We start from the raw sequence: 27,441 nt of genomic DNA, 5'->3' as shown, positions 1-27,441 counted from the left end.
TTAGGCTGAGAGAGAGGTATTTTATTTTCTTGTCTTTTATGATTGGTCTGATGATAATGTGGCCTCTTCCTGTGGGGAAATCCCCTCTGTTTAGTGTGTCTACTAGCCAAGTGTAAAGATCAGATAGGAACTTGTCTGGGGCTTTAGCCATTAGTGCAGGGGGATAGGAATCTATGGGTGAGTATTTTTGACTTGGTAAACATCTACCCTTGGGTTCAGAGGGGTCATGCAGGTGGTGGATTTCTTTGCATTGAGAGAGTCTCTTGCTGTTTGTATTTTTGAGCGGAAGTAGTGGGTAAGAGCTTCTGTGGTGGGAGCAAGATGTAAGATGGGTGGTATTTGTCAAGTTGGTGACTAGTTGGAATAGTTTTTTTGTGTCGAGTCTGTACTGGTTTATTAGGGTGGAGTAATAGTTTTTGCATTTAAGAACATAAGAAATGCCTCCGCTGGGTCAGACCTGAGGTCCATCGCGCCCAGCAGTCCGCTCACGCGGCGGCCCATCAGGTCCAGGACCTGTGCAGTAATCTTTTATCTATACCCCTCATCCCCTTTTCCAGCAGGAAATTGTCCAATCCTTTCTTAAACCCCAGTACCGTTCGCTGCCCTATAACGTCCTCTGGAAGCACATTCCAGGTGTCCACCACACGTTGGGTAAAGAAGAACTTCCTAGGATTCGTTTTGAATCTGTCCCCTTTCAACTTTTCCGAATGCCCTCTTGTTTTTTTATGTTCTGAAAGTTTGAAGAATCTGTCCCTCTCTACTCTCTCTATGCCCTTCATGATCTTGTAAGTCTCTATCATATCCCCTCATTTCTCTTTCAGTTTGAATTTGTATTCTCATGATTTCTCCTGCCATTTCAGTTTGGCATTCTCTATTATTGTTCTTGTTCCAGGCACGCTCTAGGCATCTTACTTGTCACTTCAGTATTTGCAGTTCTTCGTTAAATCATTTGTCTGATATCCTTTGACGTTTGATTTTTTTGTCGTTTTGGAGCAATACAATTTAAGGTGTTTTCACTGAAGGAGTCCCAATGGATATGGAAGTCTTCTTCTGGATGTTTAGTGAAGTTGGTTTTGTAACAAGCCCAGAAGATTGCCTCATCAACTGGGCCTCTGGATACAATTGTTTATGGGGGATGAACCTTGTTGTATCTTGTTAGTTGCCAGTTTAGCTTGAACTTGTATATGTGATGGTCTGAACAGAGCGATTGTTGCTATTTGCCTTCTGTGGAGGATATTGAGGGGAGTATTGGATCCTTGGTTGAGGTGGTGACTAGGTCTAGGTGGTGGCCTTTTATGTGCGTGGAACAGATGGGGAACCACTTATAGTCTAGGTTTTGTAGAAAGGTGAGTAGTTCTGAGACTGTCTTATCGTCTTTTGCTTCCAAGTGCAAATAATTACCGTATTTTCACTCATATACCGTGCACCCGTGTAAAACGCGCACACGGGTATAGCGCGCGGGAAACTGTAATTTATGTAAAGAAATTTTTATATACCGCGCACACCCGTATACAGCGCATGCCGCCCCGACTCTCCCGTTGCTGCCTGACTCTCCTCTGGCCCGCCCCCCCCCCCCCGACGTCCAATTCACCCCCCCCCCTGCAGGACCGCTCGCACCCCCCCGACGTCCGATTCACCCCAAAGGACCGCTCGCACCCCCACAGCCTCCCCCCACCCCCCATCATGGAGAAGCTCCTACCGTTCTCCTGCGGCGGTCCCGGCCCTTCTGTGAGCCCTGCTCTGAAATGCTTCCTCTTCCGGCGATCCCGGCCCTTCTGTGAGCTCTGCTCTGAAATGCTTCCCCTTCCAGCGGTCCTGGCCCTTCTGTGAGCCCAGCGTCTGCGCTGCTTCCTCTTCCGGCGGTCCCGCCCTTTCTCTGATGTCAGAGAAAGGGCGGGACCGCCGGAAGAGGAAGCAGCGCAGACGCAGGGCTCACAGAAGGGCCGGGACCGCCGGAAGAGGAAGCATTTCAGAGCAGGGCTCACAGAAGGGCCGGGACCGCCGCAGGAGAATGGTAGGAGCTTCTCCATGATGGGGGGGGGGGGAGGCTGTGGGGGTGCGAGCGGTCCTTCGGGGTGAATCGGACGTCGGGGGGGAACTATGTAAAAAAAATGTTGTAAAACGCGCTCACGCGTATAACGCGCAAGGTTATGCACGGTTTGTAAAAATCGTGTATAACGCGTGCATTATATGCGTGAAAATACGATAGTCCCCTAGCAATATGCAGTTTGACGAGAAAAGAAAGTTTTTGAATACAAAGTCATAGAATGTCTCTCTTACGTTGGGCCAGCTTTTTTGGTGTCATGTAGAAAAAGAATCATGTGAGGGGATCTTTTAAAGTTGGGCTGGATAGCTGACATGATAGGATTTCAATGTTCTCATTTTGGTCTAACTCTAGTATGTTGAATTCAAGGAATTTGTTTATTAGTGCAAGGCCTCCTCTTTTGTTGTTCTGCATGTATAAACTCGCTGCTCTATATCAGGGACATCATTATAAATGCAATTGTATCTGGAGGAGATTTGAGCAGTAGATTACATCATCACAGAATCAGGGACAATAAAGGGAAAGTTGGGGGGAGGGTTGGGGTGTACTTATTTTGTTATATTTTTTGTTGGTGGGGGTAGTGGAGAATACAGGAGGACTATGTTAGACTATAGTTGAGTGCTTTTCACTGGATTGGATACATTGAAGAACCCACATGCACTTTTCCAATGTTTGTCAATTGGAAATGGTATAACATTTCTTATTTGTGGTCTATTTTGCAATAAAATTTCAAGTGCAATAGGTGAGTCATTCTAGACATGTAGGTTATCTCCCAATAGCCATAAGCCATCTGCAGAAAGAATCCACTCTGAATTTTTTCTGTGACTCTCGTCTACTTCACAGGGAGCTCTTTTGATTCAAAATACTTCAATAAAATTAATACACAATGCAAAGAAATATGATCACGTTTCCCCGTTGTTAATAGATTCTCACTGGTTACCTATTAGCCATAGAATCACATTTAAAATAATAATACTTATCTTTAAAACTTTAGCATGCGGCGAACCTCAATTCATTTCCAGACTTTTGATACCTTACAACACACAACGTTCACTGCGCTCTTCCAACCAGAATCTTCTTTCAGTTCCTTCATTAAAAATCATCGGTACTAGAAGGGCCGATATCTTTTCGGTGACTGGCCCCCTATGGTGGAACGCCCTTCCCCAATACCTTCGTAACGAAAAAGACATCTTAATTTTTAAAAAACTTTTAAAATCTTATTTATTTAGAGATGCTTTTAATGTTTAAATTAAATTATATTAAATTCAATATTGCTGAGGTTATTAACTCCCTTACCTATTGTTATTTCCTTATTCTACCCCAAACAATTGTAACTTTTATCTTTTCCTTCCCACTGTATGTCTGTATAAGTTTAATGTTCTTATGTTAAAATGTCAACCCCTTTGTTCTTGAAATATTTTTATTATGTACATCGCTTAGTGATTATAATAGGCGATTTATCAAATTGTGTTAATAAACTTGAAACTTGAAACTTGAAACTTTTGCACACGAGCCTGAAGGAGTATTTTTGTGCTGCTCTTCCCTTTTTCTTATTTTCTTCGGTGTTTTCTTTTTTTTTTTTTTAATTATTTATTTAATTTTATAGATATACATTCATACAATGTGTATATGAGAAAGAGAGATTAAACACATTAATTAAAAATAAAAAGGAAAAAGAAGAAAACTAAACAACTTCCAATGCAATATAAATCATCTCTCCAAATTCTTCGGTGTTTTCAATCCTTTTCAGGGTGTTTGGTGCTCGGAGCATTTACTTCAGCTCTGCCTACATTGAGAAGAAGCAGACTGCAGTCTGCAGCTGACAGGCTGATTACTTTTTTTAAAAAATGTTTTTTTATTAATTTTCAAGCCTTCAATAGTGCAATACAACAAATGTAACTTATAATTATACAATAAAGGCACATTCAACTTACACATGTTCATAATCAACCATTTTCCCACCCACCCAATGATTATTCAATAAAACACAAAAACATATATTACCGCAACAACCTTACCCATTCAAAATATTAATATATTCCCACCCACCCCACGTGTAAATATTTAAAAATAATTTTATAGCAGAAATAACCCCCCCCTTCCCACCCTTTCCTGGATATGTATCAAAATGACAAAAATTGACTCACATTCCATAATCAATTATAATGAGGTAACGTATGATGTCAGTGGGCCCCATATCAATTTAGATATGTTACCATGCCCCAAATTCTCAGCGTTCATCCTTTCACATCTATAACTAGAGCAAAGACTTGCCCACCAGAACAAAAAATTTAAACGATCACAATTCTTCCAGTTTTGGGTGATCATCTGGATGGCTATCCTAGTCATTATAAGGAAAAGACGGCCTCTATATTGATCTATAGAGGGCTTAACATGTAATATTGTACCACAAATGACAGCCTCATACGTTGGAAATAGGCCTGTAGTTCAAAACCAAAATGGGATCTTTATTTGGCTTCAGCAAAACATTTGTTAAAGATTCTGCCATAGTACCTGAGATGCAACCTTTAGTTAGTTGAGCCTGATATAAATTTAATAGATGAGGTAATAGGGTAATTTGAAATGATTTGTAAAACTCTACAGTGAAACCATCACCACCTGGAGCGGATCCAACTCTAAGGGACTTCAAAGCTGCTTGTAATTCTTTTAGTGATATAGGCACCTCCAGACTTTCTTTTATATGCTTGGGAATTTTTGTTCCCTTAATCAACTTTTAAAACTCTAACCCTTCAAATTCTTTATTTGAATAAGGCTCTGAAGAATATAAAGCTTTATAAAAGTTCAGAAATTGTTTTAAAATGTTTCCAATTTCAGAATGAGTTTTACCTTTCTCATCTTTAATAGCCACAATGTTTACTTTTCTTTTTTTAGCTTTAAGATAATTAGCTAATCTTCCCGCCTTATTCGAGTTTCCATAATACAAAGCCTGCTGAGAAAACAAACTTTCCTGCCAGTTGTGAAGATATCTCATTATATTTATATTTTGCTTTTAAGAGGGCTTGTAGTGTAATTGGTGAAAGGACACACATATCTTATGTCTTCTGTCTCTGTCTGTGCTGGGGGGGGGGAGCTCAAACACAGACACAGTTTTGTATGTATTCTGCTGATGTCCTGAGACAGGGTCATTTAATCTTGTTAAAGAAGTTAGCTGTTTGAGACAATGGAGGTTCGACCCCCCACTGCCATGTACCGGTTGAGAGAGATAAAGGAAGCTTTAACACCTTTAGATTTAGACAAAGAAGCACATATCCTGCTCACTCACCCCCCCCCCCCCCTTTTCTAGTGTCGATTACTTCTTTGAAGTCTCTGTATCCTGTCACCAAATATGGTTTGTACTTACGTCATCTGCTAATACCACTGACCCATGTAACAAGGTATAAAAATGGATGTAAACTAATAAAGAATAGGCAATCCCTTTAGGACACTGTGGCCCTGATTCTCCAAAAGTGTGTCCCGATTTTAGGCAGCTGTAGGCATCCTACAGCTGTCTAATCAGCCAATCGGGATGCACGTTTTTTAAAAAAAATGCTCCCCAGGCAGACCTGAAGGCGCCTCCGGGAGCCTAGGGAGACCCACAAGATGCCTAAGCTCGCCTAAGGGCCTTAGGCGAACCTAGGCGGCCCTACGCGTCTCCCTAGTAGAGGAGAAACGCTAAAATGTAGGCCAGCAAAATGCTGGTCTACATTGTAAGTAGACGCGGCCGCTATACTTATTGCGGCAAGGGATCTCTCTGCCGCTATAAGTATAGCGGGCCGCGGCCTGTCCGATCGCTGGCAGGAGGGTGCCCAATCCCTCCTGCCCGAAGACGCACCCTCCCCCCCCGACAATATCGATCGCTGGCAGGAAGGTGCCCAAACCCTCCTGCCAGAAGATACCCCCTCCCCGACAATATCGATCGCTGGCAGGAGGGTACCCAATCCCTCCTGCCCGAAGACGCACCCTCCCCCCCGGCGCTAACAACCCCCAAACCTCCACCCCACCAAACTAACCTTTTCTTAAGGCCAGACGGTTCTTGCCCGTCCAGCCGGCAGGCCTACCTCGTCGAAATGAGGCGGGCCAGCCCCTTCCCGGCCCATCCCGCCGAAGCCTAAGGCCTGATTGGCCCAGGCTCTAGAAGCCTGGACCAATCAGGCCTTAGGCATAGTGGGTCCGCCCATCCCCACTAAGTCTAAGGTCTGATTTGGGCACCCTCCTGCCAGCGATCGGTCAGGGGGCCGCGGCCCGCTATACTTATACTTGCCACGATAAGTGTAGCGGGCCATGTCTAATCTAACCCGATTCTCTAACCAGCGTCTGTAACATGGACGCCGGTTACAGAATCGGGGTTTAGTGTAGGCCAATTCTGAATAGGACACCTCTCCTGGGCGTCCTATACAGAATCAGGGTCTAGGTGTCTTGCGGGCCTCGCCTTCAATATAGGCGGCCTGCCTGGGGAGCATTTTTTTAAAAAAACGTGCATCCCGATTGGCTGATTAGACAGCTGTAGGAAGCCTACAGCTGCCTAAAATCGGGACGCACTTTTGGAGAATCAGGGCCTGTCTGCGTATCCTTTCTTTCTAAGGGGAATTGCCTCCGGATATCTACCCAGGCGACAGGGTATGGGCAGGGCGGTTTTGGGACCAAGAAACAGACTTTGTTCGCTTCAGTTGGGGGCTTGGTCCGGGATGGGCTGGACATTACCAATATTTTGTGAGTATTTCTGAATTTTGAATTCTATTCTTTAATACTTACTGGTATTGGCGTCCTGTTCCAACCCTTTATTTATATTGTGGGGATTTTGGGAAACTCCCGCCGCGGTTAGAAACATAGAAAAAAGAAGCAGAAAAGGGCTATAGCCCACCAAGTCTGCCCATTCCAAGTATCCCCTCCCCTGAATTTACTCCCTTAAAGATCCCACGTGAGTATCCCATTTTCTCTTAAAATCCGTCATGCTGCTGGCCTTTATCACCTGGAGTGGGAGTCTGTTCCAATGATCCACTACTCTTTCGGTGAAGAAGTACTTCCTGGAGTCACCATGAAACTTCCCTCCCCTGATTTTCAGTGTATGCCCTCTGGTGGTCGAGGGTCCCATGAGCCAGAAGATATCATCTTCTGACTCGATGCGTCCCGTTATGTACTTATATGTTTCAATCATATCTCCCCTTTCTCTTCTTTCCTCAAGTGAGTACAGCTGCAATTTTTTAAATCTTTCTTCATACGTGAGATCCTTGAGCCCCAAGACCATCCTGGTGGCTGTTCGCTATTCTTTTGGGAAGAACAAGATTAATGTGGAGTTTTCGGGAAGCTCCCGCTGCGAAAATAAGCAGCTGCCATTCTTTTGGGAAGAATGAAATTATTTATAGAAATGCCTGCCCACTCTGTCATCTGTACCACTCTTTGCATGCGCTTTTCTCTTCTATCGCTTAGATAAGATTTTATAGTGTATAAGATTATATTGTATATTATTAATGTACCTCGCTTATAAGATAAGGTAAGCGAAAATTTCTGCATTGTTATATTGTTTTTGTTATGGGTCATAAAAGGCACTTAGGATTCTCCCCCTCCCAGACAGATGAGACTTGTAAGGCTTATGTTGCCCGTGTGTGTGACACTCTCCTTCCAGCTCACATCTTTCTGTGTCACCAATCCTTTCCCATATACGTTTGCACTGCTTATAGGTTTAAATTTCTGCCGTTTCTTGTGCTGTGTCGCCGGAAAGAAAAAATTCCGTTTTAGGTTTCAGGTTTGTTTGGGGAACTTACCGAAACAAAATGAAAAAGGGTAGAAATACATTTGTGTAATTATTAAAACAGACAGTCAGAAAGGCATACATTAAAAAAAAAACAAATTATAATGAAAAAGAGAGGGAGAAGGATCAAAACAAAAGGGAGGAAACAAAAAAATAAATAATCTAGCACTTTGTAGAAAAGATTAAAATGAATACGAAAAGCAAGGAGCAAAGTTCCATTACAGTCCTTAAAAGGACTATTATACTCCAAATGCGTCTTTAAAAAGAAAGGCCTTCAAGCTACTTTTAAATTTATCAAGTGATGAAATTTCTCTTATATAATTTGGTGCTGAGTTCCAGATGGTAGGGGCCGTCACAGAAAAGATATTAGTACGCATGGTGCCAATATGTCTTAAAGAGGGAATGGATAACAGGTTTTGATAAGAAGAATGTAATGTGCGATGGAGGTTGTGGGGGATTAATAACCTGTTGATGAAATCAGGTAGACTGGAAGCTATGGTTTTATGTATCAGTAACATTATTTTATAAGTAATTCGATGATCTATGGGAAGCCAATGGGAGTTAAAAGTGGTGTGACATGATCAAATTTTCGAGCTTTTAAGTTGAAATGATTTTAATGGCAGTATTTTGAATAATTTGGAGGCGTTATCTTTATTTCTTAGTGATGCCTTTATATAATGCATTGCAACAGGATCGAGATACAATGCAGATAGAATTGGAAAGAGTAAAAAGTGATTTGACAGCCAGAAAAAACAGTGTTAGTGCATAGGGATGTCCTGACTTTCTGTGTCCAAATACCAAGGTCACTCAAACCTTCACAGCCCTGCTGGACTCTTATCACTTTCCTGTGGACTCAATTTTGGAGACGCAGGATAAGGGAAAGAAGTCAGACTCTGAATTCAGCTTGAGGTATGTGGCACCTTTGATTTTGGACACTTGCGGCCGCCCCAATGTTAATACTACCATAGAGGGTCAGGATAAATTAACTTTAATTGATACAGGGGCCAGAATCAGTTTTACAGATAGAGCAAGAAAAATATGGAAATTTGTGAGATTCAAGTTTCAAGTTTATTTTTAACTTATTGAATAGCTTAATTTAATTTGCTAAGCGATTTACAAATAAAAACAAAAGGTGTACACATAAGCTTATTTATAGTAAATTACATGAGTTTGACATATTGACATACAAACTAACAGATACATAAGGGAAAAAGGGCAGAACTACAATTGTATTAATAAAGCACAAAAGAAGACACGAATGGTGAAAACAATAGGAATGGGGAATAAATAAATTAAAGGCGTCTTTAAAAAGGAAGCTCTTCAGATTGCCTTTAAAATGGTTTAGGTCATTTTCTTATCTTAAATGCTGAGGTAAGGTGTTCCATAATTGTGGGGCATTACAGAGAAGATATCATGTCGACGAGTTCCAATAACTTTCAGTGATGGAATTGTTAAGAGTTTTTGATTAATGGACCTTAAAGAATGTGATATACTATGGGGAATAAGTAGTTATTAATGAATTGGGGTTCGTTCAAAGATAGTGTTTTAAAAACTAAAAGTAGGATTTTAAAGGTAATGCGATGAGCAACAGGAATCCAATGTGATTCGATCAGGATTGCAGACAGAGTTAGATAGGTGTTGAAGAGGTTTAATGAAACCTGGACCCAAGAGGCAGGTCTTAGTGCCCATGCAAATATGGATTCCCTACTTATTCAGACTTTCCTTTCTAACCTCCGTTCTCCTTTGAAGATTCTGGTCAAACAAATGATTTCAGAATGGCCCACTAGTTCTCATGCAGAATTTCAGAATAAATTATTGGAAAAAGGAGCAGTGCGGGGTTTGAACCCCCAAACCTCAGGTTCCTTAGGCTGTAGCGCTAACCACTATGCAACACTCTCCTACGCTGTGAGATCTCTAAACCTCGGGAAATCCTGCATTATCAGGGCCAGCTACCTACCTGGGGACCGCGTCTGTCCGCTCCTCGCGGAAGAGGGGGTTGCGGGTTTCGCAGGGGGCAGGCCCCTGCCTCCGATTGAGGTGGTAATAATCCATCCAGAAGTACTGGATGTTTTAATTGTGGGGACCCTGGTCACTGGCTTAATGCTCATCTGGCCGGTGCCCAAAGCCGCCCTTCGGATGGACATTGGTGCAAAGAGGGGAAACCCTGTATACCAGCTGCCATTGTTATTGCTGACATGTTCTCCCGATGGCCTGAAGTTTTTTCCCACTACAAATGAATCTGCTCAGACTATGGTGAACATTTTACTTCACGAAATCATCCCTAGGTGGGGATGTCCCACACACATCAACTCAGATAATGGTCCTGCTTTCACTGCCAGAGTATGCAAAGATTTAGCTATCGCACTCCGCATTGAGTGGAAATTTCATCTCCCATATCACCCACAGAGTTCCGGTATTGTCGAACGCATGAACAGGACTATTAAAGACAAAATCTGGAAAGCCACAACTGGCATGTTTGTGAATTGGGGAAAAAAAAAAAATTCCTTCCTATTGTTTTAGCTGAAATTAGGATGTTGCCAATTTCAAATGTTTTTTCTTTTTCTTAAGCAGCAATTCGGATATATACATAGCCATCCCAGACCAGTTTTGGCTCAAAGATATTTCTAGTGTTTTCCAAGGATCCTCTTTATCACTGCAGAGATAAAGACGTTCCAAAGAAGATATTAGCTTTATGCCTTTTCTGAATATGGAATGGTTATGCTATGCATTATTTGTCCATATACTTTACTCATGTGTTCATCTTTGTTTTGTTTTTCTATAACAATGTGTTTATTTCTAGAGATAAGTTCAGCTCTGAACACTTGACCGATGGAAGAATAGTTTCAAGCCTAAAACTATGTGTTTTATGTTTTGTCTGTGCCATGTGGTCTGTGTTTTGTCTACTTGTTTTAGTTTGAGGGGTACCCCAGGATACATAACATTGGCCATTTCTAGAGCTAGCTCTTTTCCCACTTTTTACTAGTCTAATTGCGCAATGTTCTTTTTACTTATAGCTTTCATATTCTAAATGTAGCTTGGTTAGGGGTTATATGTTTAAGAAAAGGTTTTACTATATACAGTGTTTGTTCCGTGGTGCTTACTAGATATGATCTATTCAGTATACATTTTTGAATACATTCAGTACATCATTATGGTCTCTCTGAAGTGCCATAATAGTTATATTGAGCACACAAAAATATATCTTTTTGGAATGTCTAATTAAGAATCTTAAGTACCTGAATATTGTCTCTCTTTTGCCATAACTATAACAAGTAAATGCATTAATATTGTCACATGTTGCCACATTCAGTACAGGCAACCTGGTTTCTCTCTCTCTCTACATTCAGTACAGGCAACATGGTTTCTCTCGCTTTCTATCTCTTATTTGGATCACACTGAAGTACAGCTGCTGAATGATATCTTTCAAGCCGGTGTATCCCTCCCTGAATGCACAGACCCCAAGTGTTAACCTGAACAGACAGTTCCGCTCAGAACATAATATACAATCCAAAGGGCATTCTGATTCCACTTCCTCAAAACGAGTCAGAGGTGTTTGGGATTCTTCATTATTCCCCACACTTGGAAAGTATTGAATTTGTAATTTTAAATTTTTTTTTCCTTTTTCTATTTCTTTTTCTTTCTATATCAATAACTTATGAATAATTTATAGCTTAAATATAGCTTATTTATAATTAAATGTAAATTAAGAAGTGCATCACTTATCTTAAGTCCTTATTGGTTCCCCTTCCCGACGTGTTTCGGAACTCTTTTTCAAGGTCGGGGGAACTGAAAAGCAACACACACACAATAAATTACTCTCTTTTCATACAATATCATTCAATCAGCAAAGTCTACTTAGTGATTCACTCACCGAGAGATAAGTATTACTATGCTGCGGTCATCCTTTTTTGATGACCAGCGGCATAGTAATACTGCCGCTGGTCATCAAAAAAGATGGCCGCGGTGTTTGTTCAGAGCGTTATATAGAGCCCTCCCACACCGTCATCAAACGTATCCTAGCAACCATACTAGCATAGCGGATCAAGCATTCAAAACAGAAGAACTAAAGGAATTAGAAGTCTACTTGGGCCATCCAATCCGAGGCTTCGTTAAGCCCGGATGGGCCCATAGTTTGTAGCTGAAACATTTAGCGCAACTCCCTCAAATTTAGAGTGCGCTCGATGTTACCTCCCTCCCCCCAACAGTGATCTTATCCAGTATCCTCCATTTAAGGTCCTTCAAACCATGTTTGCAAAGCTTCCAATGTCTAACTAAGGGAGAGGCTTCGCTGCTCGTATTCACTCTCGATTTATGCTCAGTTAGGCGGGTCTTTATAGCCCTGGTGGTACGACCCAAGTATTAGTGAGTCAAATTATTTTGGCAGACCCCAAGTGTGCATCTCACCAGTTTAAAGAGACGGTTGGTTCCTGCTGGATTAATTCAGCTTCCTGCACCCTGACTGCAAAGATCTACTTCTCTACTTCCTCACACATGCTGTACACAATGTTTCCTGTTCGCTGTTTTCTGTTCATTGGATCTACGGATTGATGATAGCCACTTTCCTAAGAATGCTTTGCTGTATAGTTCAACTTATTTACTGCTATGGACATTCCAGACTTTATTTCATATGCTGTACATCCACTACCTCTTGGTATGGGCAACGAGACATTTCAAAAGCTGCTGAACTACATTTAACAACTTAAGAAAACCTCCAAAGAAGTGAATCATAATATCACTTTTGAAAATGCACAGATTGCACAAACTGTAGAAAATTTGCTCTGAGATGCTCATGTCTCAAGTTTGGGAACTTTTCTTTGAGTATTTGCCCACTGCAAACCACATATTTAATGTTTTAATTCACCCTATCATTATCTTAACTATTCTACAAATTTTGCTATGTATTGTTATGATTCTCCTTTGCTGTAGAGTGAAACACGTGTACATTTCTTTTCTCACAAGGTTCCTTCTAGCTTTTAAGGCAGTTAGACATGAATTTTCAGTATCTTCTCTGACACTTGCTAATTTGGTTCTAATTTGGTTTTAATCTGGCATATTGCATTGCATTACCAGGGTCAGAGATAATATTATCCCATATCCCATACTTACATACTCTCTCATGACATCTTGTTACCTTTTATGCCTGAGCCTCCTGAAAAAAGCTTCCTGCATCCCTTATGCACCGTTCATTCGCTCAACGAGGGGTAGGATATAAGCATACTGGGATCCCCGCCCATATGATCGCCTATACCACCCAATAAAGAGGTTTGAACTCATAATGGGAACTGTTTATCTTCATAGCTTGGAGATTCTGCAGGACAGGGGACATGCTGATATACTGTTGGAGATAAGTGAGGCATCTGCGAAATGCAGACTGGCTAAGGGTACCAAGTTTCAAGTTTTATTTAAATTTGATGGTTCGCTTAATATTTCTAAGCGAATTACATAAAATGTACAATTGGAGTAAAACATTAAAAATATTAATAAAATTTCCACAATAAATAACACAGGGCAATTTCAGACTGACAATACTGACAGATACTACAAAACTGGAGTAAGGTGGAGAAAACGTGAGGGAGAAAGTTACAAAATTTTGATTCCTAGTGCGGAGAAAAAGAGGGTTGAAGGGGGGAGGGTAAGAACATTAGGATTTGGGTACGAAAATACTGGAATTAAAATTTACATGGAAAGAAAGAATTTAGAGGTTAAATGCAGCTTTAAAGAGGAATGTTTTTAAATTATTTTTAAATGAGTTAAGATCTTTAGTATTTCTAATATACAAAGGAAGGGTATTCCAAACAAGCGGTGCCTTAACTGAGAAGATGTCGTGGCGTCTAGTTCCTATTATTTTTAATGAGGGGACCATTAATAGATTTTGTGTATTAGATCGGAGAAAACGATTTGAGGTTTGTGGAATTAGAAGGCGATCAATGAACTGTGGTTCATTGGTAGTTGTTGTTTTAAATACTAGTAGAGCTATTTTGTATGTTATTCTTGCTTTCATTTCAAAGAATATGGGAAATGTCAGCATAGCTATTGCTAGCAATCAGCATTTTCGGTTGGCATAACTAATGTCAGCAGAGGCCTATGGGAAATTATGTCAATCTCACTCTGGAATGTAGATGCAAATAGATCCTGAATGCTTATTCACAGAAAGCATCCAGGAAGACGGTTTCAAGTACATTACATTACATTACATTTGTGATTTCTATTCCGCCTGTGCCTTGCGGTTCTAAGCGGATTACAGTTAAAAGAGATCAGGACATTACCGAGAGAATTACATTACAACGATTTAAGTAAATTACATGTTGTGGTATAGAAATACAAATATAAGATATCTGGATTTATCGATAGAATAACTTGACAGGGTTCAAGTAGTTACAAGGTTCAGTGGGGAAAACAATATAGGCAACTGAAGAAAGATACCTAACTTTGAAGGAATCAGTTAAGTGGATACCTAAGGGAGATGCTTATTTAGGAGAAGGTTAAATGGATACCTAAGGGAGATGCTTATTTAGGAGTTTGGATATTTTTCGTAAATGAGGTTCAAGGGGATGACTAGTGTGTTATTTGCTGGGGAGAGTGCATGTGCGATTGGGGAAGGGAATATTAAGTAAGGATGTGTTTTTTGAAAAGAAATGTTTTGATTTCTTTCCGAAACACTTTGATGTCTGTTGTTTTGATCATCAGTTTGGTGATGGTGGGGTCAATTTTCGCTGCCTGAGTAGTCCTGATTAAATCATGATTAGCTAAAAGGTGTTAATGTTTTATTAAGAGGGTGCTTAAGACAATGGGTCCAGGTGCACAGATAATTAAGATTAATCAGAAACTATTGTCAGAGGCATACTGGAAATTACATTTGACTGCAAGCCTATTACTATGTTTATTCTGTATTTTAGAATAAGTTTCAAAACTATAAAAGCCCCCTCACTCTCTACCTGAAGCTTGGACATCGCCCTCCCCACCCCCCTGTTTTTCTCTCTTTCTTTGTGTGTTCTCTCTCATTCACAAGAACACAAGCAGTCCCTGTACAGCTTCTAAAACCCCTCCTCAAGAGACATATCTAGAATATCTCTCCTTCCACGCTCATGCTGTGCATTTATGATGTCATTTTCATGACGTAAGAGGGGATTGAAAGGACACATTTAAAAGGACACATTATGTCTTCTGTCTCTGTCTGTGCTTGGGGGGGGGGCTCAAATACAGACACAGTTTTGTATGTATTCTGCTGATGTCCTGAGACAGGGCCATTTAATCTTGTTAAAGAAGTTAGCTGTTTGAGACAATGGAGGTTCGACCCCCCCCCCCCCACTGCCATGTACCGGGAGAGAGATAAAGGAAGCTTTAACACCTCTAGATTTAGACAAAGAAGCACATATCCTGCTTACTCACCCCCCCCCCCCTTTCTAGTGTTGATTACTTCTTTGAAGCCTATGTATCTTGTCACCAGATATGGTTTGTACTTACATCATCTGCTAATACCACTGACCCATGTAACAAGGTATAAAAATGGATGTAAACTAATAAAGAATAGGCAATCCCTTTAGGACACTGTCTGTGTATCCTTTCTAAGGGGAATTGCCTCCGGATATCTGTACCCAGGCGACAGGGTATGGGCAGGGCGGTTTCGGGACCAAGAAACAGACTTTGTTCGCTTCAATTGGTTCCCATTTCACAGCCAATTTGGACTCCAATTCCTTAATATTTTGTTCCAAATTAGAAAATTCTCTTTTTCTTTGTTTCCTAATATGTACTGAATACGAAATGATTTGTCCCTTCATGGTAGCTTTAAAAGCATCCCACAATTTTTCCAATGAGATTACCTCTGAAGCACTGAATTGAAAATATTCATTCATTTTTAATTGAAATTCTTCATGAAAGTTTGAGTCTGCAAGCAATGTATTATTAATCTCCATACAGGTCTACCACTATCCTTTTCAGAAAATTTAAATTCAATCCAAATTTCACCATGATCTGACAAAATAATTGGGTCTATGATGGCTTTTGTTACCTGCTGAACTAATTGATCTGAAACAAAAACATAAACTATTCGTGAAAATGACTTGTGAACGTGGGAGCAGAAAGAAAATTTCTGAGCATCAAAATGAAGAATCCACCATATATCCTTCAATCCACAGGATTGAACTAGATTGTCCAACCCTAATGACTTTAAAATTTTTCTAGGATTTTTATCCAGTAATGGGTCCATAACAGCATTAAAGTTCCCCGTCACTATTACATTAGAAGTGGCCAGTGGTAGTATCAACTGTTGAAGAGTTTTGAAAAATTCCATTTGATTTGAATTAGGGGCATATATATTGAATATCAGCAGCGTATCATTCCCCAAGCTCATAGTCACATGAACCCATCTGCCAAAGGGATCTGCAGAAATCTGATTAAATATAGCCAAACATTTCCTATGGACCAGGATAGCCACCCCCGCCTTCTTTCCCACAGCTAAAGCAAAGAAACAATGTTTAAGCCATCCCCTTCTAGTTTCTTTGATTCCATAGCGGATAAATGTGTTTCCTGTATGTAGTATATATCTGCCTCTTGTTGCTTTAAGAAATTAAGTGCTTTTTTCCACTTAATCGGGTGAGTAAGCCCATTGACATTCAAGGAATATACTTTAAAAATCATCTACACAATTAATAAAATATATATATGCCCAATATTTATCTGTTTGCCTAAAAATAATTTTATACACATCCAGGGTACCCCCTCCCATATCCACCCCTTCCCCCAATAATAATACAATCTCTTGGATGCGAGCATTGGATTAATAGCCATTCATCCCTCCCTCAATGCCAAAAAAACAAACCTCCCAACCCCCCAAAAAACTTTTTGAAACATACATTTCAAAATAATTAAATAAATAAATGAATCATGATAACACTTTAAACATAAATTCATTATATCCAAACATGTTACCAATCTTATATATATTGAAATTATTAATCATATAACTAAACTTTTATATTTGATTACACTAATTTACTAGACTAAATATTATAGTTCCCACCATAAAATTTATTTTAAATGTAAAAATATTTCCCTACAACTCACTCTAATATATCTCAAGATCTTCAAAACACAGTTGGATCAGGTATTTATTAGTGCTGCCCAATTCAGAAAAAAAATTTCGATTTGATTCAATTCAGCCTATTGAATTGGGTTTTCAAAGCGATTTGATTAGATTTTCCTGCCCAATTGAGTGTTTGTTTGTTTTTCAAACATCCTGGTGGGTTTATTTTATAGCCTCCTCACCCCCTTTGCTTTCTCCTAATCACACTGGCGCTGTGGTGTAAACAAAATAAACAAAAAAGACTTTTCCTCTCTCTGTTAAATCCTAGCTCTGGCAGGATATACATTTCAAATCTGACATATTGTAATCACAAAACAGAAAATAAAATTATTTTTTCTACCTTTTGTTGTCTGGTCATTATTCAAATCTTGTTGGTCCCAGGCTCTGGTTGTCTTCTAACTCGCTTGTCAGGGTCTCCTTCTTTCTCCATGCTAGCCATCCATCTTCTCCCCTTCAGTTTCCCTTCTCTCCCCCGGAGGTCTGGCATCTTCTGTTTTTTCATCTCCATCCAAGCAGCTGCAGCGATGGATCCCACCATCCCTTAGACAGCCTCAACTCATGCCTCGTAGAGACAGGTGAAGGAGTCTGGGACCTGGATGGGCCTTGAGGTGGAGAAGGATGAGGTATTGAAAGCTTCAGAGTTCGAGACCTATGCCTGGGTTTGGAGGGGGTCTCGATGGGCCTCAACGAACGAGGCATAGGAGACTCTGCACTCTTCCTAGGAGACTCTTTACTCTTCTTCAAAGCGAGGTGCCTCGAGGATGAGGAATGCTTTGAGTGAGGCCTCGATCGAGGCTTCTCCAACACGTCTTGAACAGGTTGAGTAGCTGGAGACCCGGACCTGGAAGGACAAGGCAAGGAGTCACTAGAAGACAAGGGTCGAGACCGAAGAGGTTTTGCTTGTGGTGCCTCGACAGTATGCTCAGGCTGGCTCGCAGAAAGCAGGGCCAAGGCAGGGGCAAGCTTGGCCAAAACATAGGTGAGCTGCGTGGTTAATATGGCTTGCAGCATAACCTCAAAGACGCACTGAGACCACTGACTGGTCTAGAAGGTGCAGCAGTGCGCTCCATAGAGGGCGACCTTGAGGATGAGTATTCCTTATGTTTGGAGGCACACTTCGGAGGTCTCATAGAGGCTGGCACGACTGCACTCGTTGCCTGGACTGCCTGAGTCTCAGCTGGAGGTTTCTTAGGTAGCATACCTGTGGAGGAAAGAGGAGACTTGCCTGAGGACGAGACCTTAAGAGGCACAGCAGACGAGGCCTTCGAGGGCGACTTGCTCGAGGTCGAGTACTTGGTCAATAAGGCCGCTACAGGGGTTGAAGCCGAGGTCGAGGCCTTTTCTGCAGGCACCTCCATGAAACTAAAGAACTGCTAGATTTGGGCACGACGCCTCCGGCAAGCTTTTTTGAAGGGTAGCACAGCGTGGGCAGAACTCAGGACAATGTTCTGATCCCACCAACGGTGGAGGTCGGTGAGAGAAATCACCCGATTACACTGGCTACACCTCTTAAAACCAGTAAGAGGCTGGGATATAGAAAAAATACAGCCACAGCCAAATGAGGGCCAGCAGCAGGGCCTGAGCCCAAGCCCCGCTGGATGAGAACCGACAGAAAAAAGAAAAGCCACACCGACAAGTCAGAATAAAGCCCAGCTAAATTGCCTGCCGGCCTGAGCAGGAGCTAGTTCTGTGACAAGTGGTATCAGAAGTGTTGGATTTTTTTTTTTCTTTTGGACATTTGTTTTTGCAAACCTTTTCAGGAGCACTGAGAGCCAAAAAGTTTATATAGGAGGATTGTGGGACTCATTCTCTCGGAGACCTTGGAAAATTGTTTTTAGTGACTACTGTACTGGAACTCTGTATTGAGGACCTGGAGGATACTACAACTTGGTTCCAGCGGAGGTTCGTGGAGGAAATCCTTGAGGACTTCACGGCAGTGGATCCAGAGTGGAGCGGTCCAGGAAGGAAACTAACCCCCACAGACGGACAGAGAGATCGGAACCTGAGAGATTGCAGTATCGATTGGAAAGGGCCGTGCACCCTGAATGAGCACACCTGCACAGACTCACCAGTACTGCCGTAAGCATGCTAAGCTGCGGGGACTGGTGAGGGCGATTAGTGGTATTTGGGGAAACCATTAAATACCACACTTGGGGAGTTTTTTCTCTTTCTGATTACTTCCACAGGTCAGCAGATGGATCCACAGCTGGTTGCAGTCTTGGTAGAACGCCAGAGCGAGGATCTTCGCAAAGTGTTGGAGGCCAACCATGAGCTATGGCGAGTAGGACAGGACGCAAATTGGAGACACCATGGGTGAACAGACCAAAGTCATGGCAGATCCTGGCAAGAAATCCTGGTACTACACCGGTGTTGGGAGCAGTGACTTCTCAGCTGGCGGTAGGACAAAACTCTTTAAATATCTTGAATTTGAATAAGATTAACCCAGCAGATACACCGGACGATTTCTTGAACTCTTTCGAGAGAATTGCTACTGCAGCTGGGTGGCCACCTATCAAATAAAACCTGAGAATGAGATTTTGATCATACCTGAATTGTGTCTCCCTTTATTGGCAAACGTATCTCAGAGTGACCTGGGCAGACTATCCTGGAGCCTAGGTCTGTTTTACTTGAAAAGCCTTCCTCTTTTCTGGGGAAGCCACGCCGACAGGTCAGAATAAAGCCCAGCTAAACCGCCTGCCGGCCTGAGCAGGGGATAGTTGTGTGACAATCCACATGTTGATAATATTCTGCTTGCTTGTCCTGCCATAATAATAGCTTTCAAACATTTATCTGTATCATATCTCTTCTGTCTCTCCTCTCCTCCAGTGTATACATATTTAGGTCTTCCAGTCTCTTCTCATACTTCTTTTGGTTCAAACCCCTTACCATTTTCATCACCTTCCTCTGGACCACTTCAAGTTGGATCAGAACTTATTGACTGTCCCTTCCATCTAACAATTCTATTACACTAGGAAAACTAAGTTCTCCATAGTTGCTCCAACTTTATGGAACGCCATACCACCTCAACTCCGCCATGAAAATCTTCTCAATAAATTCAAGACTAAACTAAAAACATTCTTATTTCAAGATGCATACCAGTCTTTAAACACTTCCTCTCCAACAGCTAGCAAAATTTATCTCAACCGCTTTTAAGAAGTGACCCCCATTCCTGATGTTATATCCCCCCTCCCTTTTCTTTTAACTTTGTTTTTAATGATGTAATTATTGACCCCCCCCTTCCCCTTTTTACCCTCAAGTTCATGTTTGTATTTGTAAATTGTCTTTTTAATGTTCACTCTTCCCTCACCTATAATTATTATTTTAACCTTTTATTTTTAGCATTGTAAACAGGCTAGATACATGTTGATGGTCGGTATATAAAAAATAATAAAACTTGAAACTTGAACTTTATATCCTTCACCAGATAAGGCCTCCAAAACTGAACACAATACTCCAAGTGTGGCCTCACCATCGACCTATACAGGGGCATCAACACCTCCCTTCTTCTGCTGGTTATTCTAAGAATTTTCCATTCAGCTAACAGCTCCTTGAGGTACTTCACCATCTTGCCAAAATTGTTGTCATTATTATCATTATTTTGAAATCTAGAATTTTCCTGAATGGCATAGAACAGGTACAAGTGGATCAATTTTTCACTCCGTCAAAAATTACAAACACTAGGGGACACTTGATGAAGTTACAGGGAAATACTTCTAAAACCAATAGGAGGAAATATTTTTTCACTCAAGAGAATAGTTAAGCTCTGGAACACATTGCCAGAGGTTGTGGTAATTGTCCAAACCCTTCCTAAAACCAGCTACGCTATCTGCTATATATCATTTCTTGAACCACAGAGTTGGGAGGTATACTATTTTCTGGAGAGGGGGTTGTTGAAGTATCAACCGGTCCCTGTAGATAAACATTTAGCTTTTCTTTTTCCATATCCCTTTGTCTGTTCAACACGAGATAGCGTTGTAACACTTCTGAATAACGTTTAACTTTTTCATGGTCAGACATACCAGGAATCTGCAGTATGGTTTTCATTTCCTTGTCTAACCTATGTATGGTTGAGGTTCTAATATTTTCTTCCCGATCTATGGGATTTCTCAAGCACTCGAGTTGTTGACTAGGGACCAGGTACATTTTTTCAGCGTTTGTCAGAAGACCTGTTATCAATGGTAAAGCAAAACTTAACAAGGGCCTATAAATCCACCCGATTGTTTCACCAACTGCTTCTTTTTTTTCTTAGGAGGTTAATCTTTTATCACACAGTCTTTTTATAGCGTGACGCTTCCCTTTTAAAACCTTTATCTGGTTTTGTGAAAGCGGGATGTTACCTTTTAGGGTGTTGAGAGCAATTTCAGCTATAGCAACCACCAAATCATCAGAAGCTGTATCCGGGATGGCTTTTCTGTGCTGTGGCGAGGCTTGGACTAAAAGTTTTAAAAGAGGCAGGTTTCTCTTTACACAGATAGACATGTTACCTGAGAGATGCCCCAGCGTATACGAGGGGATCTGGTTATGTATTCACAGCCTTTTACGGGCTGATTGTGGTTTTACACAATATACCATTGTCCTGTCTGGCGGGAAAATATCCGTTCTTAATCTGTAAGCCTCAGCCGTTGTGGTATTTAAATCTACAAACAGATAGCCATACGGCTTTCTGGTCGCATCCTCGAAGGCCTCTAAAAAGAATTGTGATTTTTCAGGGTACATCTGTCTAGCCAGAATGGCTATCTGTAACTTACCTCTAGGATTCTTAAAGAGAACCATGTATTTGGTATTTAAAGTTATAGTCTGGCTTGTTTTACCCTGGCAGAAAACATTTTGAACTATATATATGATGCTCAGGTTTCTGTGATGTACATACTTAGTAAAGACATTCTCTATTTCGCCACTTTTACAGGCAGAACCCATTAGATCATCTACAATAACCAAGTTTATTTTATGGGTTGGAAACATTCAGTCATCGTTAAAAATATCAGGCAAAATGTCCGTAAAAGTAATAAAAGGATATTTATTTAACATTTCTTTATACAAAGGTTGGCAACAACTATAACACCAGACAATATTGTCAGGTATGACAGACAATACACGGCCAGCGTATTCTAACAGTTTTTTTTTTAACAAAGAAGCTCATGGTCCAACATTTTGCTCCTTCTCTTTTCTGTTTTTCTTCTTCCCTCCCCCCGTGATGCTGAACAATGAAATAGAGGAAAAACAAAAGAGAGATGCTGCATCTCTCCAAGTCTCCAAGTTTATTGTATATTTGATTGATCGCTTACTCAAATTTCTAAGCGATGAACATATCATTAAAATTATAGACAATTAAGAGGGCAGCAAAACAAATAGACTAAACAGACTAAACATCTCTCTGCCTTCCATCCACAGGCCTAAAATTTCTCCCTACCTCCCTTCCATCCCCAGATCCAACTTCTCTCCCTTTCTCTTCCCAACTGCTCCCCACCCCATCTCTCCTCATGCCTGCCTGCCTCCCTTCCCCTGGTCCACCATTTCTCCCTCTCTCTTCCCAACAGTTCTCCCTTTAAGTATCTCTTTCCCTCTTCCTCCACACCACCCCAGGTTCTACTTCTTTCCCTTCAGACCATTGCCCACCATCTCTCTCTCTGTCCTCTGTTTCTGGCCCATAAGCTCTCCCCCACGCCCAATATGGCACTTCCTTTAATACCCTCCCCCTCTGTACTTTAAAAAAAACAACCCAGTCCAGGAGGCTTCCTTGGCTCAGCATGTTCTCCCCCTCCTTTCCGTGCCCATGCATCTCTACCTCACTCCTCTCCCACCACCATGTTCAATAATTCTCTCTCCCTTCCTCCCTCCTCTCTCTGCCCAACAGTTCTCCTCTTTCTTCATCTCTCCATGTGCACCATCTCTTTCCCTCTCTATCACCCAATTCTCCCTTACTGTTCTCTCCCTCACTCCCTCCATTCTTCAATCATATGGCTCATACGCACTCCCTCCTTCCTTCATCATTTGTCCAAAGTTTTGTGCTCCCTCCCTTTCGAGTCCCAACACGACCTTCTCCCTTCTGTGCTTCCCTCCGGTGGGTATTTACCTTCTGGGCGGCTCCCATGCTGCAATCGTTTTTCTGATGAAAGCTGCGGGCGGTGGTGGCTGGCTCCTCCCGCGATCCATGGCTGTGCTGGAAGCATTTATTTTATTGCTGTCGATGATCCGCGCCTGTGCCCCTTCCTTCTGTGCCTCCCGACGAGTTTTTATTTTCTGTCTGGCTCCCTTGCTGCAGTCGTCCGTGGGCATCGTTGGCTCCTTGTGCGCAATTCACGGCCGATTCGGAAGCCTTCTCTCTGATTTTGGAAGCCTTCTCTCTGATGTTGTGACGTCAGAGGGAATGCTTCTGACACAGCTGCAGATCGCGCACGAGGAGCCGACGAAGCATGCAGACAACTGTAGCAAGGGAGCCGGCCAGAAAATTATCCGCCAGAGGGAGGCACAGAAGGGAGAGAGGGAGAAGCTGGGCCGCACAAAACTCCTTGTTGGGCCGCAGGTTGGACACCCCTGGTTTAATTCAAAGAAACATACCAGAAATTCGGGTATGTTTATTTTCCCTACCCCAAAGGCCTGTCGTTATAGAACTTTTTTTTGACAGGACATTAGAATATCAGGCAGGGAAAATGAATTCCGGGATAAGTCAGTTGATTGTCCAAGCTTATTCCTATCCTATATTTAGGAAATTATTAAAAAATTCATTTATTTGATAAACAAGAATGTTGATTTCTACTAAGCCTATGTTTATAATTTTATTTTATCAGGTTAAGTTTTTTCAACTTTCTTTTTTAATTAAGTTGTATTCAACTGAGGTATTAACAGCTGTGTGTTTGTAACTGTATTTTAACTATGTTGTATTAATCTGTCCATTAGATATAATGTACATGAGATTATATTTATTAATTGAAATGTTTCATTTTTTTCTGTTGTGAACCGCCTAGAACTGCTCGTAGGGTGGTATACAATAAAATAAATTATTATTATTATTATTAATGGATAGGGAAATGCCTACTGTACCTAAATGCAACTTGTCAGGGATCTGCCAATGAAAATGCATGAACTAAATATAAATAAAATAATTTCTGTTGGTAAATAGCATTTTACTCACAATAATGGGACCTAGTAAGGGGGACTGGTACCTAGGCACCTCCGGCTGCACCAGGGAGACCAAGTTCCTGGATGCTCTAGGCGATTGCTTCCTGGAACAACTTGTCAAGGAAAATACAAGAGGAAATGCAATTCTGGACTTAATTATAAATGGACTGCGAGGACAGGCACAAGGTGTAGAAGTAGAAGGGACGCTGGGAAACAGCGATCACAACATGATCCGCTTTGACCTGGACTCAGGAGCGAAACATTGGTCCAGAATGACGGCCATGGCACTAAACTTCCGAAAAGGGAATTATAAAGAGATGAGACTCATGGTGGGGAAGAAGATTAAGAAAAGGATAAGCACTGTAAAAACGCTAGAGCAAGCTTGGCCCCTTTTTAAGGACACAGTCACTGAAGTGCAAAATCTATATATACCGCATATCAACAAGGGATCCAAGAGGAAAAAGAACAAGGAGCCGGTGTGGCTAACTGTAGAGGTGAAGGAAGCAATCATAGACAAGGAATGGAAACGGTCAAGAACAGACGAAAACTGGAATAAGCACAAAAAACATCTCACCGACAAACTGAACACATTTTATGGGTCTGTATTTACCAAAGAGGATATACACAGCATACCGGAACCCATCAGGCTATATGCTGAAAACAAAGACGGGAAACTGACAGGTATGCAGGCAGATTGATAGGCTTAAGAGCAATAAATCCCCGGGAACGGGTGGCATCCATCCGATGGTCATCAAGGAACTGAAAGGGATTATAGCTGAACTGCTTCAACTGATAGCCAATCTGTCGATCAAATCGGGAAAGATTCTGGAAGACTTGGAGGTGGCAAATGTTAAGCCTCTCTTCAAAAAAGTTTGAGGGGAGACCGGGAAACTACAGACCGGTGAGTCTGACCTCGGTACTGAGAAAGATGGTAGAAGTGCTGATAAAGGACTGCATCATTGATCACCTTGATGGACACAATCTGATGAGCACAGTTTCAGCAAAGGCAGGTCTTGTTTGACGAGCTTGCTGCACTTCTGTGAGGGAGTAAACAGGCAGATAGACAAGGGCGGCCCAGTCGACATTATATATCTGGATTTTCAGAAGGCATTCGACAAGGTTCCACATGAATGACTACTTCGGAAAATTGCGAGCCATGGAATCGAGGGTGAAATACTCACGTGGATTAAAAACTGTCTGGAGCATAGGAAACAAAGAGTGGGGGTAAATGGACAATACTCGGACTGGAAGAGCTTCACCAGTAGGTTACCGCAGGGCTCAGTGCTTTGACCCATGCTTTTCAACATCTTTATAAATGATCTGGACATTGGTATTATGAGCGAGGGTGATTAAATTTGCGGACGATACAGGGGGATTGTGAAGATCTGCAACGTGACATAATCAAGCTCGAGAAATGGGCATCGACATGGCAAATGAGTTTCAACATGGATAAGTGTAAAGTGATGCATGTCTATAACAAAAATCTCATGCACGAATACAGGATGTCTGAGGTGGTATTTGGAGAGACCTCCCAGGAAAGAGACTTGGGAGTTCTGATAGCAAGTCAATGAAGCCGTCCGCGCAATGTGTGCCGGCGGTGGCAAAAAGGGCAAACAGAATGCTAGGAATGATAAAGAAGGGGATCACGAACAGATCGGAGAAGGTTATCATGCCGCTGTACCGGGCCATGGTGCGCCCTCACCTGGAGTACTGCATCCAGAACTGGTCACCTTACATGAAGATGGACACAGTACTACTCGAAGGAGTCCAGAGAAGAGCAACTAAAATGGTTACGGGGCTGCAGGAGTTGCCGTACAGTGAGAGATTGGAGAAACTGAGCCTCTTCTCCCTTGAAAAGAGGAGACTGAGAGGGGACATGATCGAAACATTCAAAATACTGAAGGGAATAAACTTAGCAGATAAAGAGAAATTGTTCACCCTTTCCAAGGTTGAAAGCGGATAGATTCTGTACAAACGTAAGGAAGTTCTTCTTCACCCAGAGAGTGGTAGAAAACTGGAACACTCTTCCGGAGTCTGTTATAGGGGAAAACACCCTCCAGGGATTCAAGACAAAGTTGGACAAGTTCCTACTAAACTGGAACGTATGCAGGTGAGGCTGGACTCATTAAGAGCACTGGTCTTTGACCTGGGAGCCACCGCATGAGCGGACTGCTGGGCATGATGGACCACTGGTCTGACCCAGCAGCGGCAATTCTTATGTTCTTATGTTGAATATCCCCACCCTTCATGTAGATAAAAGTACCTATGGCAATAAAGTAACACTATAGTGTTAAATCGGTGGAGATAATATATATATATGCATGGCTTGAATTTTCAAAACCCTAGATATGTTTTTTGGGTACATTTGTATCTGCATCAAGGTTTGGAACACATTCCTATAAATAGCTGCAAACCAAGTATGAAATATGGTAATTCTATAATTTATGTATCCACAATTACATGCCTCTTGGGCGCATACTAGCACTTATGCACATAAGTGTATATGTAACTACAAAAGTTTGACCCTTTGTGCTCCACAAAAATGGAAGTCTAACAAGAACAAAAAACTGGAGAAGATGATGTTCAAGATGCAGGCTTTATTAAAAATACAAATCTAATAATCCACATGAAGGTATATCTATGATTCAGAACTTTGAGGACTATGGACCTAACACGGTCCGTGTTTGACAAACCTGTCTTCCTCAGGGGTCCTATGAATGGTAATATGATAAATGTAATGTCTAATTAAACTGATTAATTAAATGTGCAAAAAGTCTTGTGGATTTTCATTGACTTGTGAATAGTGACTGGTGTCAAAAAAGTGTATATGGTGTGATGTTGTAAAGTGATAAATGGTGTTTAGATGTGCTAAATAAACTAATGCTAAAAAATGTATGAATGTGTGAAAATGGTGATATGATTGAAAGGATGCCACAAACGTCACGATTGGAAGTGGAATGATGAAGTGACAGAGGGCTAGATTCACTACCTCTGATCCGGCCCAATCCATGTCCATTTGCATGCAGGCCGATGAATTCACTAAAGGCCTGCATGCAAATGAAGATGTTAGTTGGCATGCCCCCAGCCAACTGCACGGATCACTAAAGCCCTGACAGTAGTGACAGACAAAACAGGCTACCTGACGAATACTGTCAGGGCTTCTGCCGGCTTTTAAAATTTGTTTTTAATTGGGCAGATATTTTGCATGTACTATCTTCTGTAATAAGTAATATCTGCTGTGAAATTGTAATATCATAACTCTTCACTGTTCCTGTAACTTACTCCTATCCTGAAATGTAATTCTACTGGAATGTCCCAGATATTTTCTATATTGTAATCCGCCTAGAACCGCAAGGCACAGGCGGAATAGAAATCCGTAATGTAATGTAATGTAATAAAATATCTACCCGATTAAAAAAAAAAAAAAATTAACCCTTCCTCCCAACA

General features: G+C 41.5%; 1 protein-coding gene across 2 annotated transcripts in view; it reads left to right on the top strand.

Moving 5' to 3' along the window:
* The window catches only part of LOC117347270 (branchpoint-bridging protein-like), a 127,024-nt gene that overhangs the window by 30,929 nt on the left and 68,654 nt on the right, over positions 1-27,441 (top strand). Inside the window, exon 1 of one of the 2 annotated variants that reach the window (XM_033917973.1) lies at positions 20,369-20,428. The exons of the other annotated variant lie outside the window; for it this stretch is intronic. The gene's annotated coding sequence lies outside the window, so the exon portion shown is untranslated. Of the gene's footprint in view, positions 1-20,368; positions 20,429-27,441 lie in introns of those variants that run through there. 2 annotated transcript variants of the gene reach the window in all.

Source organism: Geotrypetes seraphini, chromosome 1 (assembly GCF_902459505.1).
Source record: "Geotrypetes seraphini chromosome 1, aGeoSer1.1, whole genome shotgun sequence".
NCBI classification, from domain to species: domain Eukaryota; kingdom Metazoa; phylum Chordata; class Amphibia; order Gymnophiona; family Dermophiidae; genus Geotrypetes; species Geotrypetes seraphini.
Note: the sequence above shows the minus strand (reverse complement) of the source record. Positions and strands in the feature narration are given on the sequence as shown.